Below are 5,814 nucleotides of genomic sequence, written 5' to 3' on the forward strand. Positions count from 1 at the left end.
TAGCATGACAGCAGAGTCTAGAGAATAAGGGATAGAGAAAGGATAGAATTTGAGCATGGATGGCCTAAGCATGTTCTAAAATAGTGGTTAAGTGACTTGTTCAGGGTCATATAGTCAGTATGAGAGAGAGAGAAAAGTTAAGCCTAGTTCTATCCTGGCTCCAGAAAGATTGATTATTCTCTATAGCAGACTGCCTCCTTTGTTTTTACCTATGTTTTAAAAATCACCTCAAAAACATCTCTACAAAATATTAGAAATTGGGGTGGCTAGGTGGCACAGTGGATAGAGCAGTGGCCCTGGAATCAGGAGTGCCTGAGTTCAAATTCAGCCTCGGACATTTAATAATTACCTAGCTGTATGGCCTTGGTCAAGTCACTTAACCCCATTTGCCTTGCAAAAACCTAAATATACATATATATTATATATATATATATATATATATATATATATATATATATATATTAGAAATTACAAGCACCTTTCTATGCAGAATAAATTACAGCAAAGACTGAGAATGTTGAGAAAATATGGATCAGTGGGGACAGAATTGGGATGGTAGGGGCTCTCTTTTAACAAATGAAGAAACTGAGACACAAAAAGATAACATAACTTCCCAAAGCTTACACACCTAGTAACAAAGTCATGATCTTAAGTCAAAGTCTTCTAACTAAAACTCCATTATTTTCTCAGCCATCAAGCTTTGTGATCTAATTCATCAGATCATTTTTGGAAAAATAGGTTTCTATCTCTTGGCCACATTTCCTCATTTGTAAAATGAAAGGAATGTCTTTTTTTAGCAAAATCACTGATACCTGGATGTTTTCACAGGACCCAAGCAAACATTAGATATTTAGAAAATGTTGTTAAATTGAATTGAACTGAATTGCAGTCCTTCCCTTTCTTCTTTTCTGTGCTTTGTTGAATCTAGGATCTGTTGATATGAACCCTGCCTCCAGTACTACAAAAAACCATCTATACCTTCTCATCTTTACCAAGTTCCTTCACAACTCTACCATAAAGGATCAACCTTGGACATTTACAGTTGTGGGACCCTGAGCAAAGCAGTTACCATGTCTCATTTTCCTCATATGTGAAATGGGAATATAAAGTTCTGTCCATCCATATGGAATTCCTTGCCTTTGCTATGTGACTGGTCCACCTCTTTTTTTCTGGTCATATGGTCTTTTTTTCTTGTTTGTTTTTGCAAGGCAATGGGGTTAAGTGGTTTGCCCAAGGCCACACAGCTAGGTAATTATTAAGTGTCTGAGACCGGATTTGAACCCAGGTACTCTTGACTCCAGGGGCGGTGCTCTATTCACTGCACCACCTAGCTGCCCCCCCCCCATATGTTCTTGATACCTTTTTCCCTTCAATTTCTTATACTCTTCCTAATAAAGACAAAGAAAATTATTATGGTTTGATGTTTCTTTAATGTAATTTTTAGCTGAGATTTTCTTCCATTTTAATTAAACTTCAGACTAAGCAAAACCTATATAGTGTGATGAAGTGGAAAGAGGGCTAGATGTGGAGTCAGAGGCACTCGAGTTTAAATCCCAGCCCTGCTACCACACTACCTATGCAACCTGGGGCAAGCTGGGGTTGGACCGCATGACCTCTTTGATACTTTCTTCCTGTTTTATGATCCTTCTAGTTTACTCCATATGATTCTGTCAAAGATAGTGAAGTCACTCATTTTCCTTTGCTCCCAGGGTCCACATAGACTTAAATTGAGGACTGGGAAGGAGGTGTTCATCCTTCATGGAGCATGATGGAGTGTTAAGATGTTTTGAAGTCAGAGATTTGCATTCAAATTCTGCCTTGCCACTTACTGCCTATGGACCTGTAGCCTTTGAAAATTTAATATATATAGGACTCAGTTTCTTCATCTGTAAAGCATCTGAGCTCTGAAATCTATGAGCCCATGAAGAGTAGAGAGGTTTCATGTTGGCCCTTAAGTGAGTCCTCACCAGAATATTTGATTGCTTTTGTCTTAACACAGAAACATTTATCTAGTCTTTCACTTATCTGACTTAAGAGTGCTCTTAACCTTGACAATTAAGTTCCTAGCGGATTTAAAAAAAAACATTTCATAGAAGAGGAAAAATGATCCTCTAATGGAGGCAATATTTTGACTTTCATTTTGTAAGGCAAACATTGAAGGAGCAAAATTGGAAGTTCAACAGTACCATGGAAGAAGGTGGATTCGTTTTCCATTTGAATTCTGATTTTAATTTTACAGTTTGATTTTTTCCTACTCTATATTCTACCTCAAACATATAGTTTCCATTTCAGCTCAGATTTTATACCCAGTCTTTTGTGCTTTGTCATAACCGTTTTAGCATATACCCCATTTATCACTCCACACATTTTCCATTATTTTTGCTTTTATCCAATATTTGGTAGGATTACTAATTGATTCTCTATCTTTCTCTTCTCCATACTTTAACCTGGAAGACTGAAGAGGCAACAGGATGATGTACAGAGAGCAATGGACTCATGGGTGGGAGACCTGGGAGTCAGTCAGAGAATCTCAGAATACCAGAGGTGGAAGGGTCTTAGAGATCATCTAATTGAAATTCTTCATTTTAGGGGTGGCTAGGTGGTGTAGTGGATAAAGCACCGGCCCTGGAGTCAGGAGTACCTGGGTTCAAATCCGGTCTCAGATACTTAATAATTACCTAGCTGTGTGGCCTTGGGCACTTAACCCCATTTGACTTGCAAAAACCTAAAAAAAAGAAATTCTTCATTTTAAAATGGAGAAAATAACTCCCCAAAGCAGAAGGTGGTTTTCCTAGGGTCATACAGCCATCAAGTGACAAAGATGGAATTCAACCTATATCTTCATACTCCAAGTTCCAGGATTTGATGATACCTACCTGATAGAGATGGCACAGGGGAAATGACTGAATTCAAAGATATGCCAGCTCTACCTCCCACAAGAAGCATTTATCATAAACCATAATTTCCTCATCTGTAAAATGAGAATAAGGCACCCTAGTCACAGGGTGATATGAGGACCAGAGGGGTACAATATGGATAAAATGGAAAGTACCCTAAACAAAGATCATGGGAATGAGAGTTTGAATCCCAGCTCTTCCACTTACTACCTGTGTGACCTTAGTCAACTCAACTAATCTCCCCAGGTATCCCCTTCCTCATCTGTAAAAATGAGAATGTTGGATTAAATGACCTCTGAGATGCTTTCCAATGCTAAATCTATATCAAATGAAATATAATTCATGAGAAGTAATTATTAATGCACTACTGTTGTGGTTGATGTTATCATAAGTCTCCAGATCAGAGGCCCGTGACATTTCATTTCCTAGACCAGGGTATGAAGTGGCCAATTTAGACTGACCTATGAGAGCCAATTGTTAAATTTTCAACATAAACTAAAATTCTATAAATATGCCTGAAAATCCTACAAATAAGGACTTATTTATTGTTTTGTTTATTTGTCTAGACTTAAGGAACAGATAGAAATATTAAAGATGCAAATTAAGCTTAAAAGTGTGGGTTATTTCACATTTTCCCCCCAAAGAGTTGACTGTCCAACATTGACCAGCACATCCCTGCCTAGACCCCTTTGGTTGTCTAGCAAAGACCAGACCCCTTCTCAGTATTATTTTTCATGCATAAAGTGAAATATATAAGATTGGGGAGGTTAGGTGGTGCAGTGGATAAAGCACCGGCCCTGGAGTCAGGAGTACCTGGGTTCAAATCTGGTCTCAGACACTTAATAATTACCTAGCTATGTGGCCTTGGCCATGCCACTTAACCCTATTTTCCTTGCAAAAATCTAAAAAAAAATAAAAAATAAAATATATAGGATTTTCAAAGGAAAACAATTTTATTTTAATAGTTATCTAACCTTATATGTAGATCCATATATATATTATATATATATACATCCATACACACACATACATATATATATATATATACATCCATACGCACACACATACATATATATATATATATATATATATATATATATGAAAGCTGGCATATCCCTGAAGTCCTCCTCTGATGCCCACTGAGGTATGGAGATGCCCCTGACATTCTTGTCTAGCTGGTATCCTAATTATAATGTTACCTGTAAGTTATATATTAAAATTAGAAAAATAATAAAAAGTAAAAATAAGGAAAGTTAAGACTGGAGCCTCTGATGCAATAGTGATGAAACATTTTGTATATGTCCCAAGGGACCCCTTCTGTCCATCATTACCTATGCATCAGTATCCTTTCCATGGATACTATTTCCTCATCTGGAACAATGGCACACTGGAGACATATAGAGGGACAGCTCTTTCCAATGGGTCACACAGTATGTTCTAGACTCCCATAACATAAAGACAGTCAGATCCTACTAAGTTATAAAAGTTTCAAGGATGATCACAGTGGTGGACTATAGATACACCAGAGTCCCCAGGAATAGTCCAGGAAACATCACCAGGTTGGTTTCAGTGGAATGAATTTTTCAGCCACATTTTTGCACGTGGCCAATGTAGGAATTTGTTTTGCTTGGCTATGTACATTTGTTACAAAGGGTTTTTTTTTAACCACAGGAACTCTCAAAATCCATCTGCTAAAATTATAGAAGATCCTTGATGTCCTTTATCTTATGGCCTGGAGAAAGTTTAAGTTGTTCTCCCAAAATTAAAATTCAAGAAGAATCTCATTTTAAAAAAGCCCTTTGTTGTTGGGTTTGGGGGCAAGTTTGTAATCCCTCCTAAAAGGAAGCTGAAGTTGGTGATTTTCTTGAGCTCAGAAATTCTAAGTTGAAGTAGGCTATGCTAGGTTCAATATTAACATGGTGATCCCTCCCCACATCCCCCACTCCCAACCTAAGAACAGATGAACCAACTCAGGTTATAATTATAGGAGGTCAAAGCTCCAAGTCTGATCTATAGTGAACAGCCCCTCTATTTCCAGTCTAAACAAGGAAGGAAGATTCAATCTCAAACATGAAAGGTGGGGGGAAGTGTTTGTTCATTTAAAGGGGGCAGATGGGAATCAAGATTTTTGTCTTGCTTAAAGTAGTTTCCAAATTCAATTAGTCAATGAGCATTTATTAAGCACCTACTCTAAGCCAGAAACTGTATTAAGCTCTGGGGATAAAAACAAGGCAAAAGACAGTTCCTTCCCTGAGACAACAAGAAACAATTATGTATTAACAAGCTATATGCAGAATTAATAAGAAATAATCCACAAAGGGAAGGCACTACAATTAAGAGGACTTGGGAAAAGCTTCCTGTAAAAGATAAGACGTTCATTGGCACTTGAGGAAGCCAGGGAAGCTCCAAGGAGATGAGGAGAAGGGAAAGCATTCCATGCATAGAAGTTCAACTAAAAAATTACAGAGAAAAATCACTAGAATCAAGAGATGGAGCATATTGTCCCTTAATAGTCAGAACTCCAGTGTCACTTGATAAAAGAGTACATGGTAGGGAATGTGGTAAGAAGTTGGAACTCGGGGGTATTAGGTAATGAAGGGCTTTGAATGTCAAACCTGGAAGTGATATGGAGTCACTGGAGTTTATTAAATAGGAGGAGGTATAGTAGGACCTACACTTTAATAAAATTCATTTGACTGCTGAGTAGAGGATGGATTAGAGTGGGCAGAGACCAGTGGCAGGCAGATCTGTTAGTAGGCTTTTGCATTTGTCTAAGCATAAAGTGATGAAGGTCTGCACCAGAATGGTGGAAGCATCACAGGAGAGAAAGAAGGTAAATTTGAGAGATACTGCAAAAGCCCTTGGCAATGGATTGGATATAAGGGGTCAGTGAAAAAGGGAAGAATAAAGGAAAGCA

The sequence above is a fragment of the Macrotis lagotis genome, chromosome 3 (genome assembly GCF_037893015.1).
Source record: "Macrotis lagotis isolate mMagLag1 chromosome 3, bilby.v1.9.chrom.fasta, whole genome shotgun sequence".
In the NCBI taxonomy this organism is placed as follows: Eukaryota; Metazoa; Chordata; class Mammalia; order Peramelemorphia; family Peramelidae; genus Macrotis; species Macrotis lagotis.